This window comes from Harmonia axyridis, chromosome 1, assembly GCF_914767665.1.
Source record: "Harmonia axyridis chromosome 1, icHarAxyr1.1, whole genome shotgun sequence".
Lineage (NCBI taxonomy): Eukaryota > Metazoa > Arthropoda > Insecta > Coleoptera > Coccinellidae > Harmonia > Harmonia axyridis.
The window spans coordinates 12,021,899-12,037,006 of record NC_059501.1 but is presented as its reverse complement, the minus strand read 5'-3'; the positions used below and the strand labels follow the sequence as shown (position 1 = coordinate 12,037,006).

General features: G+C 34.5%; 1 protein-coding gene across 6 annotated transcripts in view; it reads right to left on the bottom strand.

Annotated features, from left to right (window-relative positions):
• Positions 1–15,108, bottom strand: part of LOC123686407 (zinc finger protein 184-like) — a 110,946-nt gene that overhangs the window by 57,970 nt on the left and 37,868 nt on the right. The window contains exon 1 of one of the 6 annotated variants that reach the window (XM_045626549.1): positions 6,979–7,980. The exons of 4 other annotated variants lie outside the window; for them this stretch is intronic. The gene's annotated coding sequence lies outside the window, so the exon portion shown is untranslated. Of the gene's footprint in view, positions 1–6,978; positions 7,981–15,108 lie in introns of those variants that run through there. One more of the 6 variants, XM_045626516.1, reaches the window with a different exon arrangement.

Below are 15,108 nucleotides of genomic sequence, written 5' to 3'. Positions count from 1 at the left end.
GACATGAGGCCATAATTCCAGAACGCCTGAAGTTATCGCTTTGCAACCTTCAGGTTTTTTCATGCAAATTGGATGGAACTTCTGTTTCTGTTGGAAAAATCCTATCATTACATTTGAAATTTCGGAGTTAAATGAACAAAACAATGAACTTCTGACTTAGCGCCCCCTATCAAAAGCAGCAAAAACATATTCATCATGAGTATATTTTTTTCTTAATCAACAAGATGTTATCCCTCAAACGGGATATAATTTGCTCAAAAATGTTGAGCAAAACTGAAGTTACAGACATTTCAGTCAGATTTCTCCCTTCCCCCCACCCTTATAAGATGTCGTAAATTCCAAACTGATAATTCAAAAATATAAAGAATTTTCCAAGGATTACAGTGATGTTATTTTTTTTTCAACTTCATATGAAACATTTTCTAGTAAAATTCATTTTTCCACTCGACGATAGCTGTTACGCCCCCTAGCGGTAGAGGTATGAACTTCAAAACAATTTCCAGTGTGTTTTCTTGTGCACTTTAGTGGTAAAAATTTCCTCCGCAAGTCTTCACGATGAGTGGATCCTGAGATATAGCCGCTTACCTCGCTGATTTGCCCACTCTGTACTGTAGAGAAAAAAATATTTTTTTTCGTATATACAGAAAAAAATTATGTTATAGATAGATATAATTCCCACTTGCCTGAAAGAAAAAGGTATGTATCTCATTAATGATGAAAAACTATATCAGTCAAATGGCCGCAAAATATACCGCTGCAGCACCTCTCCTTTTCATGTAATATTCCAATATTGAACTATTAAGAAGTTTTTATCTGAAAAGCTATTCTTACAAATTCTTCAAAATTACCTATATGTATAAGGTAATTTTGAAGTATTTGTAAGAATAGCTTTACAAATAATAACTTCTTGAAGTTGTAACAGTTCGAGTTGAAATAAAAGGATCTATATGAAGATATATATCTTTCGGCTACTGCCAACTGATCATATAAACAAAATAAAACCTATTTTCATATTTTCGAAAACACTTTAGAATACTGCCAAGAAAAGTGTGCATTTGAAATTATTAGTTATTAATATACAACCGGGTTTATGCCTGTAGTTATTTTGGAACAATTAAGCGCTGAAAACACATTAATTAGTTTTTCAATTACGAATTTGCTCCAAATTGGTATACCCAGATACTGTCTACTCGAAAAAAAAGTTTTCTCGAATATTCTCTAAAAGCTGTTGATGAATATTCAACACATTCACATACAGCGCAAGTTTAAATTATTACACAATGCAGTATTTTAAGTAAGGTTAGTACCTAAGCGTTCAAGCTTTGATGCAGATCATAGGTCATAGTAGTTTCGCATTCATAAAACCATAGTGAATCACATCATGAAAATATAATTTCGAGCATAATTTCAAATCTGATTGGCTAGCTAGCCAGCTCTAGTAATGATCAATGAAGTAACGAATAAATTGAAAGTGCCAGGAGTAATTTTCGAAATCATCGCCTGGAAATTGGTTCAGTTTATAATAAGTAAATGTAAATATACAGGGTGTTTCCTAAACATGCGGCAAAAATTCAGGGGGTTGTTCCTTGGACTATTTTAAGCATGTTTTGTCCTTGGATGATTTTTGAAAAACCTCTTTTTTTTTTTTTTTTTGAAAGGGTTCGGCAGTCAATGAGGAGAAGATTGGATGCTTGTATGCTGGCTAGAGGTGGTCATTTTCAACAGTTTTTGTAGGTTGAGTTGAATTTTCATGTAATTTTTCATAATAAAATGTTATTATCTGAAATTTTGTTTCCCCTATATCTTCGAAACAAATAGGTTTTTCAAAAATCATCAAAGGACAAAATATTCTTAGAATAGTCCAAGGAACAACCCCCTGAATTTTTGCCGCATGTATAGGAAACACCCTGTATATTCAGCTCTCAAATTAATATTGCTTCCAACAATAAATGCAAGTTTAAAAACCTGTGATGATTATCACGATCATACATATCGGTTCTCAGTTTCAGTTCTTGGTTCATTATTTTCAATGATAAACTTTCGAAATCACTTGAGGAAGAACTCACCAAGAGAGTTTCAGATGGTCAAGAGCTTTTTAACGAATCTTTACAGAGAATTGGCTATTATATTCTCTGGTTTTACTCACTTGAGAAGAACACGTTTCTTATTCAAATATCAGGCCAATTGAAAAGTCCCTGGTCTACCATAGTAAAATATATTTTTTTAGCAAAATTCGATACTATTATTCAACATAGTTGCCTTCGAGGGACATAGACCGGATTATACCGATCTTCCAACTTTTCGATACCATTTTTGTAGTAGGTACGATTTGTCTTTCGGTTTGAAATAGGCCTTACTTTCGGCGATTACTTCTTCATTGGCGCTAAATTTCTTTCCAGCGAGCATTCTTTTGAGGTCTGAAAACAGGAAAAAGTCGCTGGGTGCCAGATCTGGCGAATACGATGGATGCAGAAGCATTTCGAAGCCCAATTCATGCAATTTTGCCATTGTTTTCATTGATTTGTGACACGGCGCATTGTCTTGATGAAACAGCACCTTTTTTTCTTCAAATGGGGCCGTTTTTTGACGATTTCATCCTTCAAACAATCCAATAACGCTATATAACAATCGCTGTTGATAGTCTGGCCCATTTGGAGGTACTCAATGAATATTACACTTTGCGCATCCCGGAATACTGATGGCAAAACCCTGCTAGCTGACTGTTGTGTTTTTCTTCGCTTTGAATTAGGTTCATCGTATGCAGTCCAATAAGCTGACTGTCGATTGGACTTCGGAGTGAAATGATGGAACCATGTCACATATCGACGCAAAATTTCAGGTTAATTGCACTTAAACAGCTTCAAACACTGCTCAGAATCATTAGCAATATTTTGACAACACAATAATTTTTTTCCCATCTTTTTTCATATAACAAAAGTATCTACACTAACAACGCAATATCTCACAAACTAATGGTCGGACTGCTGTCAAATTTTGACACGTATCGTTTAAAGGTTGGTACTAACTAAAAATCATATGGATTTAATACTAGCACCGCCATCTGTGAATCGGACCGGGGACTTTTCAATTGGCCTAATACATTGGTCAACGATTTGATGTGTAGTCTCGTAGTGCTGGTTTCCTGAAGCACCTACAGTTCTATAGCATGTTGCCTACTTCTAACTTCTGTTCGATCAATCGATTAAAATCAGGAAGCAGCGATAAGGTCATGTTAGCCTTGCAAAGACTCTGATTCAAAGATTTACTGTGCTATCACGCACTGTTGATTAGTCTGGCAGCACTTCACTACCTTCCTAGGTTCTATATGTATTACTTCTTCCGGCCTTAACAACCACAAACCAAGGTTCCTTTCGAAAAAAAATTATGCTCTCTCAGTTTTGATAGAGCCTTTCAAATGTCCTGTTCATAAGGAACATTTCCTGTATGTGTATCTACTTTGGAGCTCTTGTTACTTCTTTTATGATAGGTACTAAATGCCCTAGTTTCAAAAATATCCAGTGATAAAGTACCAGAAGATGAAAACAACAATTCTAATCCCATATAAATGTTGTAGCTCATTCAGCCTGGACAAAATGTATTTTTCCAGAGACCTCGTCATTCGCAAAAATTTAAATCCCTATGACAATATGTAATGGTCGTCATGGGAAGTCAACAATTCCAGAGTCTACAATCATAATGCAATATATTTACACAACACGAAAATGCAACTATTCAAATTCTAATTCAGTGTATTACTGAATCAGCTATCAATACATATTTGGTTTGTATGTACGTTTGATCAATCGACGTGTGTAATGGAAAATCTTGATTCGGAAAATTTCAATGTGGTATCGAATCAACAACTTATTTTACACTTCAATTGCCCCCTTGTTAATTAAATTAATCAAATATGTTGGGTTTGGAGACTTAATTAATTAAGCGTTAGTTTTGACATGATTTATGTACTGAAAATAATTAAAATACCTACTATACCATTTTTAGGTAACTTGTGAAATCCGAGTATGTTGAGGAAATTCTGAAGAATCACTGTTTTGGAGTTGTAAGGGACCACAGAACTGCTGCAGATATTATGTATATGAAATGTGATTTGTTATTATTCCATAATTGCCAGTTAGCTTATCTAGATGAGGGTTTAAATGATACCATCCTTCTGAAATTCGACAGGAACATTTCACTCAATTAGTTCCAAGCCTAACCAGTAAGAACAAATTTTTTTTCAATTCGACTTGAATAGTTAACATAGTCGCCCTCAAGAGATATATGTAATCTAATGCACTTTCTTTTCTTAAGAGAGATTCATTTTCATTGATCGCTTTTGCTTTCAAAATAGGCTTCAACCTCGGCAATCACTTCAATCGCATTAGAGCCGAATCTTTAGTTAGCACACCACCTTTTAAGGGTTTTTGTCGGACTGCTTAACATTTATAAAGCCATAGCTTTATATACTGCGCTTTCATCATGAATACACGAAACTCATATTTATCCATTTTTTTAAACACCAACAACTGTAGCGACACTTAACTTCTCGATCTCGACTGAACTGTATAATCCGAAATTTTGGGACGCATCTATTGAAGGTTAGTTCTAACGAGAAAAAAAAGTTGTATAGCAAATATGCTCTAGGCCCGGAAAATGTTAGGTTTTGTTTTTCGTATTTATTTTTATGGTTATGAAGAAGGAGCCAACATTAAATTTCATACGAATTGAGCTTTATCATTATTTAATATCATATCGGATCTATTGTCTTTTTTATATTTTATTTCGCTATCAAAATGAAATTTTACAGAACTAAATACATAATTTTATCCTGATGGAATATTTCAACAATATCGTGCGGTTAATCTTATGAAATGAAATGAAACTGAGATAATGAAGAAAAAACATGCTTTTATTGATGTAAACATTAAAATTAGTGAGATTGGAGTGTTCAAGGGTGGGAATATAAATGGATTATCTAAAACCCTGAAATATTGAAACTAATGCTAATGGTTAATAACCATAATTGGAATCAGATTTAGTGATTGAACAAAAAAATTACAATAAAGAATAATTAATTTATGTTCCAAGTTCAGACTGAAAGTGATTTTTCTCTTTCAAAATCAAGACTCAATTCGAATGAATATTAACGTGAATTATCGAATAAAAAAACAATATCATAAAATAGATAATAAGATGTATACAAATATTTCGTGATAAGCACGTTACGTTTCCAATTAAATCATTCGCAATATTACAATCAAATGAATAATACTCTTAATATAAAACCGACTTATATTCGATTGAAGAGATACACTCTTACTATGTGAATGACCAATAGTCATTCATGTTCGAAAGAAAATATTTATAGAATATACGCATTGGAAGCACTTAAATATTCACACTGTACACAATAAATAAAGAATGAAAATCATCGAAAAGAAATGTTGTTCACAAAATTATGTCCTAAAACATCTATGAATGTTGCATCCTCAAGAATAACTGCATCTATTGGTCCTATTCCTAATATTTTTGTGATTAAGAAATATTTCTTTCGGCTCATCGAAAAAATCAAATATAAATTCAACAATTTACCAACTCAACAAGTAACATGATTTCAAGCATAATTCATATAGATATAAAACACAGATTAATGAATAAAAAAAGAAATTCCAAATGAAATAGAAAATCCCCTCACCCAAATTTAGATAATGCAAAACAAAAACAAAAATTTGAAAGTAACATTCAAAAAATTATCTGATGATGTTACAACATAATACACAGTTTAAAATAGTTATTTAAGGTAAATTCTAAGTTCTTTGAACAGATAATTGTTTCAGATTGAAAAATTTACTGAAATGCGTAGTTTCTATTTCAAACCTGAAAAAAAAAAATAACTTATTGAAAAAAATAATGAACAATTTTGGTGATTCCCGATTATATTACTGAAAAAAATGAACATTGAAAGGGAATATTCTTTCCAAATATAAATTCACACTGTAAAACAATAAAGAATGAAAATCGTTCAAAAGATTTGATACTTTGAATATACTATTAATTGTCTTGAATTTTTAACAATTCCCTGTGAGCCTTGCATCTTCAAGATCAATTATACCTTTTTCCAATACTTTTGTGATCGAGAAATATTTATTTCGACTCATTGAAAAAATCAATCAAATCACCTATAAATTACTTTTGAATTAAACCACTTATTCACTCAAAAAATAATATAATCCGTGAAAAAAGAAGCTTAATCATTAGGAAAAAAAATTCCAATAGCAATATAAGCAAAGATGTAATGGCATGATTGTGGAAAATTCTCCCCGCGCGATTTGAAATATTGTAAAAAAAATTTGTTCCTTGAATAGATCATTGTTTCAGATTGGACAATTCACTGAAATGCGTCGTTTGCCTTCTATATCTGTGAAACAAATGTCAGAAAATAATAAACAATTTTCCTGATCCACGCAGGAACTATTTTTGAAAATAAATATTATTGTACTATGATGAGAGAGGATTCATCCAAAATTTAAATTTTTTCAAACAAAACTGCTTAATATGTTCAAAATTCCGAAAATTTACTTCATTTCAAATTACAGATAGTACCAGGTAGTTCATTCATATGGTTTTCTTGAACTTCGTTCCATTTTGAAGTGTATGACGAAAAGAAATAAAAAGTTTCAACAACAACAATCCGCCGATTAATCTCAGCAAACTTTTAACCTTGACAGAATTTGTGCGTCGAACACTTTTTTCGTGGTACGACGAGCGAAAACTTTGCACGACTCCACATCACAAAACCGGCATGATGCGTGCGTTCAAGTATTGCCATTAGGAACCATTAAACTTAAAAATAGTCGTGTTAACCAATGATGCGGACAAATTTTCAAGGTGAACTCTGGCTAGCATTAAAATTCGAAACGAACGAACCGAAGGTGCGTCTCGAATCTGCCAAGTGTAAAAAAAAAAAATTAACAATACCTTTCTGTCATTGATTATACAGTGCGTAGTAGCGCAACCTGCGGCCAGTTTCAATGCTGCGACGAGTCGTGGAGGACACCAACACAAAACACAGGTAGATCGTCACTCAATTTCGAAATCATAAGGAGGATACCGGATTGATCACTGACTAAAAGTAGACGGGACCACGATTAGAGCGAAATACATCAAGGTAGGCGGCGGTGCGGTGGCAAGCTCTAAACTGTTGTCCTAGGTTCATACGTAGATGATTTAATTTCGGGCAGACGGAATGAACGCAATAGGATCAGCAGCGTAGCAGACGGCGGTGGGATAACTCTGACGCGCGGGGCAACCGCCGAAACTGCTAACCGGAAGTGGCGTTTTTGCGAGGTCCCTCGAACTGACCGAGTGTTATGCAAGTCGTGTGACCTTTCACTTGGCCGTAGGTGCGAATTGTGCTTTATTTAGAAGTCCGGATGCGGCAGGATCTTCCTTGTGTGCCACTGTTGCTTGTTTTGTTCGCAATTTGCGAGTTCTCTCGTACGGCGTGTGTATGTTGTGTGTCTGCAACACCGCCACCGTGGTTGCCGGCCAACTGTCTGACGAACGAGACGGTGTTAGTCGCAAACTCTGGTCGCATCGCGCCGCCGTCCGCCCCCGCACGTCCCCTACCACCCCGCTTGCACACGCAATTCTATTAGACGCTGCTTTTCCTGCTCTCGGACGTCTGGACGATGTCGTAACTTTTCTGCAACTGCTTCACTTCCGAGCGTTCCGCCTCTGCACTAATTATCAAACTCATTTCGTTCACCCTGTTCTGCTGGTGCTTCTTTTTTTTTCCTTCTTTTCGTTCGTTCCTGCTGCTAATTTATACATCTGCATTTCGGGGATTTTTGCAGGATATCCGGGTTGATATCGGGTTATAAGACTTTGTTCTGTGGAATTGTTCTGGAGTTTCTCAGATATTTGCTGTGAGGTAGATCTATGAATTTGCTGAGAAATCTTCGGAAGAACTCCTGCTGCTTAATTTTTTCCTGTTGGTAATTTATCAATCTGCACTTCTCCGATTTAGAACTATATCCGGTTGCTTTTGCTTTTTTTTTTGGGTTATAACTGTTATGAGACTCTGTATTAAAGAACAAAATCTTGCGATTCTAAGAAATTTGCTGGTAAAAAGATTTGCGATGGTTGGCTGCAAACTCATCGCAAAGAACTACATAAAGCTAAATGTTACATGCATTTCTTTCAACCAGTTATGCTGCTTAATATTTTTCTTTTGCTAATTTCAAATCTGCTCTCCGGCGATTTTAGAACTATATCCGTGTTGCTTTTTTACTATGGAACAGAATCTAAGAAATTTGCTGAGAAGAAGATTTGCCATAGTTGGCTGCAAACTCTTTGGAAAGAACTACAAATAGTTGAATATTCCACTCATTTCGTTCAACCAGTTTTGCTGCTTCATTTTTCCTGTTGCTAATTTCTAAATCTGCACTTTGGCGATTTTATAACTATAGCCAGGTTGCTTTTGGGTTATAAGCCTTTGTTCTATGGAACAGAATCTTGCGGTTCTAAGAAATTTCCTATAGCTAAATGTTACATTCATTTCTTCCAGCCAGTTATGCTGCTTAATTTTTTCCTGTTGCTAATTTTAAATCTTCTCTCCGGCGATTTTAGAACTATAGACGTGTTGCTTTTGAACTATGGAACAGAATCTAAGAAATTTGCTGAAAAGAAGATTTGCGATGGTTGGCTGCAAATTCTTCGGAAAGAACCACATACAGCTAGATATTACGCTCATTTCGTTCATCCAGTTCTGATGCTTAATTTTTTCCTGTTGCTTATTTTAAATCAGCACTTCGGCAATTTTGGAACTATGTATACCTGGGTCGCTTTTGCGTTATGAGACTTTGTACTATGGAAAAGAATCTTGCGATTCTAAGACATTTGCTGAGGAGAAGATTTGCGATGGTTGGCGGCAAACTTTTCGGAAAAAACTACAATATATAACTAAATATTACACTCACTTCATTCAACCAGTTCTGCTGCTCAATTTTTATTCTTTCCTGCGGCTAATTTATACATCTGTACTCCGGCGATTTTTGAAGTTCCTATATCCGAGTTGCTTTTGGGCTACAATACTATGGAATGGAATCTTGTGATTCTAAGAAATTTTTTGAGAAGGAGATTTGCTGGGCACTCTTCGGAAAGAACTGTAGCTAAATATTACAATCTTTTCGTTCAGCCTGTTCTGCTGCTTTATTTTTCTCCTTTCCTGCAGACAATTCATACATCTGTATACTTTGGTGATTTTTTAAGTATATCCGGGTTGGTTTCATTATTATAAGACTTTGCATTATTAAATTGAATCTTGCGCTTCTAATAAATTCGCTGAGAAGAAGATTTGTTTGAAAAAAACTTGTGTTTCTCAGTTATACTACAGGTCACTAGATATCCTGTATAGCTGAACTAAAGAATGAACCGTGCAGATGATTCAGAGGAGCTACTATGTATTACCATTTTGGCTAAAAATGACATTTCTCATTTGATGATATCCGAGTAGATTTTATGACACATCATTCAAAAGTTGCAGACCTGGCACACATCGGGGGGCACCGCTAGAGCTATACCATTTTCTTTTTTTCGTTAGTACCATGTTTCAAAAGATGCGTATCAAAATTTCGGATTAAAGAGTCTGAAACAAGATATAGAGGGTTGAGTAACTCTGAATTTGTAGTTATTTGAAACATGGATGATAACGATTTTTGTGTTTCATAAAACACCATTTTTCGATGAGATAAAATACTGTTCAAGGAAATTAATGGCTTGATGAGTATTATTCAGATTCTGCTTCATAGACAAAGGCTACAAGGTGATGCAGGGAGAGAACTCCGACCCTAGTGAAAAAGGTCGAAGACTACTTCGAAAACAAATTCAAATTTTCGTACAGAAAAGGTATTGAAAAGTTTTAAGACGGTTTTACTTCTCTTGAAGGTGACTTAATTGATGAGAATTATTGAGTGCACTGTTACTTGGATGAATGTGGTACAGGCCATAAGAATTTGTTTTGATTTTGGCAACCGCATTACCAGGAAGAATTTCTTAATGCATATTGAAGGAGATAATAGTCAGATAAAACTATTGTGTCCTTGTGCTTGGAACGCATCATCGAAATTGGTGAAAATAACAATACACAGTCAGAGTTTGATGGAAATTATTTCATCAAATTGACCAAAAAATGTTCACAACTAAATTTTCCTGGATCCTTCGCCAATTTGTGAATTTACGGAATAAAAGGGAAAATAACCCAAGAGCCTCCTATTTTTACGTTCTAGAATATGGAGGGTCTATTTCTTTTCACTTTATTGTTTTCGATATCTCAATAATTAAAACCAACTTTGTACCTCTTGAAAGAACCTTCAATTTTTTTACCAGGCTATGGAAAAATGCTAGAATAATCGAAAAATTTAAGGATGAAACTATCGTGAATCAATATTCCTAATTAATGTCAATGTACAATGAAAACATATTGAATAGCGATCAGTCTTGATCATTCCTGGAGCATTCTATAAGATCTGTGAAGAGCCAGTAATGTCTATAGATAATGAGCTTGTGGCCAAACAGTTGAAAGTATAATTCGTCAATTTTACTATGGTCAATTTGTGTCATGTTTTAAATTTCTGCAATCAATTTCATTTAAGTTGAGTTGTTGACGGTTTTCCTTTGTCCTTTTTAGTGAATTTTCAACCTTTTTATGAGGTATTTACTAGGTATTGAACAATATATCATGCACATCCCAAAATATGGATACCATAACCGTGCAAGCTTTAGGATTTCAGTCGCTTTGAAAAGCTTTCACCGCCTGCTTTACATTCATTTGAAGCTTGATTGACTCAGTAGTGTAGTGATGAATCCATGTTTCATCCACTGTCATATATCGAATCAAAAAAAAAAAAAAGAAAATCATTCGAAGATGCATTGATACTTTTGATCAGCGGTGGGCAAGCGCGGCACTCATTTCGAGCAGACAAATATTAATGCAAAACATTGGATATACAGCATACCTTTATTTCACTGTTTTTGTCGATGGAGCAGAATATGAAAAACACTTATCAAGCCATTTTTTTGCTTGCACAGTATTTTTTTCATAAAAAACATTGTTTTATCAATACACGAATTTCGTATCCATCCATGCTTCAAGGAACAACAAATGTATCGTCAAGCTTCAATATCTTAAATCCATATTCAACTCTATAAACCGAAATTTGAACATACATTTTCTAATGAAAAAAATAGAGCAATGGAACTGTCGGTGCCATCTGTGCACTGGGCCCGGGACTTCTTGAGTGAGGTGTTAATTCATCGTTTCATTCAATATTGACAAATTTTTTTCGTATTTCACTCCCTCAAAACCAAGCCGCCGCCAATGAATAAAATAAATTTCTTACTGTTTGCTTTGTTGACTGTTAAATGAGCCAAATATTAGGATCAACTTATTTTTACTGGTTTTACATGACGATTAGGAGCACTTCTAGAAGTAATTTCCTATTAAAGTGTTCGTCATTTGGTATTTCCAAGAAGGCCCAAATGAGCCCCTCAAGTTGTAAGTGTGATTACTGTTAGAGTTGTGACATGAGAGTGTTTGCTCTCTACACGCTAAATTCGACTCTGACATAATTACAATAGAAATTATCTCAATACGGCGAAATCCTTTCTAATGATTTTCGTGCGCTTCTTCTAATAAAACATTGGTCACAATTGTCTTGAAGTTTTGAATTTCGGGCATAAAGTGATTTCAAAAAATCAAGGAAAAATCGAGGTGATAATCTATTCTATCCGGCCGGCTGCCATTTATACGATCACTTCAGATTGATTGTTTCGATATCTATAAATTTTGTGAGTAGTTGCAGGATACGAATAACTGGGTTGATGTTGTAAATGGGCCAAATTCGTTTTATGAAGGTTTTTCCATTAAGAGGTTTCATTTTCATTCAAAAAAACAATTTTTTCTAGAGAAATCGATGGGTGCTCATTTCTTTGTAAGGAGGAAGGTATGCCATGTTATACGTTTGTTTTTCTTGTGTGGTACGTTGCGCCGGTTTGTTGGAAATAAACAAATTTTTCCAACAGTTTCACCATTGCCGACCGATAAGGTGCTTTAGTTTTACAAACTGGGACTGCAAAATTTTTAACATATTTTAGCGAATTATAAGAATTTCTGTGTGTTTGAAGTGTGTTTCGTAGCATTTCTAGTAATGGCGTTCGTTGTATTTACTTGCCAAGTGTCGAAATATTACAGCTCTTATTGAAAAACCCTGTTGGTCCGTAGTTGAAGACATGATAAAATTTTGTTTTCTCAATTATTGAAAAAATACCCATATGAACGCACTGAAATTCGTAAATCCATTTCAAAATAGAAGAATGTATTTTCGTGAAACATTTTATGGCGATCATTTCAATGAGAGATAATTTTTTTTTAATATTTCGATATCCCCGAATCTATCATATTTCAATCAAATTTGTTGTTATATTGATAAAGTGAGTTATCCCAAAATACAGCAATGTAGCATTCACGCGGGCAAAAATAATCGAGTTCTTCTGATATGATTAGCATCCAAACACACAATATTTTTCGAAGAGTGGATTGATTTATTTGAAACTTTTTCGGTTATTTATCTAGGACATCAGGAGAAAGCGATTATCGATTGTTTATATTCGTTTGATATAATAGTTTGAAATTTTCCCTCTGAAATCGGTAGCAGGGACGGCAAAACTAAAAGAAACCAAATAAATGAATTTTAAATCTTGTGTCCTTTCACATATGCTTGAAACAGTAGTGGGCCACAACAGAAAACTGTTCCGGAAGAAAATAACAGACACTGCTCCAGAAAAAAATATCACCCTGTAGATTGACAATCGAAATTGGCATATCACTAGATGATGTAAACTCTAAGTTGGAATATCTATGCCGAATATCAAGTTACTTTTTCCACCGTCTTGTTTTACACCCATCACAAAAGCTAAACTTTGAATTGAAAACGGTTTCTAGATGAGAAAACCTCTTAGTAGTTTTTCCGAGTTTACCCGCGGCAAAACTTGATAGCTGATTTCACCAAAAAATTATAACACCTTCGATAACAAGTAATTATAGTCTCATGAAAAAGTCATGTGAAGTTTCATTCGGGCATTTTATTTTTCCTCTGAAAAAATCGAAAAAGCACAATGCATTAAGAAATATTTTCAAGTGAACTCTAAACTTATATGTTGTGTGCTTGAGTATCAGTAAGATTTCCTCATTTCTGGTTCCATGATCCTGATTTTCAGATAACGTAGTCTCTAGATAATATCTCTTTCTTTGGTCTCTGGTAAGGAATTTACAATTTTCAGCTGCGAATATAATGGTGTCGGAATAGAATACTTCAAGAAGGTCTTCAACTTTTCTCCTCATCCCAAAATTAATTCTAATTGATTTGAAACGTGGTCATTAAAAAATACACTCATTTGAATTTTATAACCTTTCATTCATATTCGCCATATTCGTAAGAAATGACACAAAAAACAGTATCGTCAATAAATTACTTGGACAAGGACGATGCTCACACTGAACTGATGACTTCTCGATTTTTCATAACACTGTTTGCTGAAAGAACAAAAGTACCTATACGTGAATCCAATCAAGATTAGAAGCGCACTTATCTGAAGGTATTTAGCTTCTAACAAATATTTTTCCATTTGAAAAATCAATTGCCATTCGGACATTCAATTTTTCCTCTGAAAAAATCGAAAAAGCACAATGCGAAGTAATTGCTTATACCTATATACTGTCTGTATTGTGGTGATTTCAATTGTCATCATTCAACTAACATTTATTGATCCTTTCTGGTTCTTTTCTTTTTTGGTTTCAGATTAAATTGTAATATATGCGTTGTCTACTTCTGGTGAAGAGGAAAGATGAAAGGATTTTATTTGGACGAAGAAGAAGCCCTTCAATATAAATAGGTCAGCATTTTTTTTTGAACAAAAAGCATTCGTGCAGGTGCAAAAATCCTCGTCATCGACTTGGATTTATGTTGTCACCAGCATTCATTCTTCTTGTTGAAATATTTTCAAGCAACGTTGTTTTTTGATTTTTTAGGAAAAAATAAATGGCCTTAAGATATTACTTACGAATATTGACTTTTTTTCAAAGTATCTGAGAAATCGATTTGATATGAACACCCTATAATATGCATTTCGGAAATAACCCAACTAATTCCGAGCATCCCCACTTTAATGTCACCGAGTATATTTTAATTATTTACATTCGCAACATCGAACCATGCTACTCGCGTAACGTATAAATATAGATGCATTATCGAATCCCGCAATTCAATTTCTGTATATACGTACCGAACAAAGCAAGGCAGAACTGGCGCGAAAAAGGACCCCGCACGTTTAGTACGGAAAATGGCTTTCCGTGAATTTGGCTGAATTTTTGATATGTTGTAGTTCTTGATGAACTGATCAGAAAAGTCCTTAGCCACAAAGCTCAAAAATGGACAGTTTTCGAGATATGGAGCTTTGAAAATGGATTTTTTGCAATTTTTGGGGTTTTTGCTCATCAATCGGGGAGCTCTCATTTCTGGTTTTGATGGAATTTGGATGTTCGGTGGCCAGAACCCGACTGAGAAATGATCTACCTTGGTTATATTAGGCACCGCCATCGATAATTTTTTATACACTGCTCCACATTGGCTATGAAATGAGATATAAAATCCAAGATCTTCCATACATCTTTTCAAGCCACAAGATGACGCCAGAATAATTCACATGACCGAGAAACGACATATTGTGAGATTTTTTCAAGACAGGCCATAATATCTGAATCCTCATATATCTGATGTCCAATAATATCAAATATGTTAGCCGAAATGTTCATAACCAGGCATCGCGAGCTGTAATGGGGGAAAATGGGAAAATCATAATCATATTTCCTCAGGGATAACAATTGTGATCACTATTGATCTCATTTACATATGATATGTGATTTGTTTCTCACAAATCTCGATAATCTGACAATGACATTTTCCTTGGAATGTCTCGAAATTGATGATAGCATCTCACAGACAAACGAATCCGTGAAAATGTCTGCAGTTTTGATGCAATATAGTACTA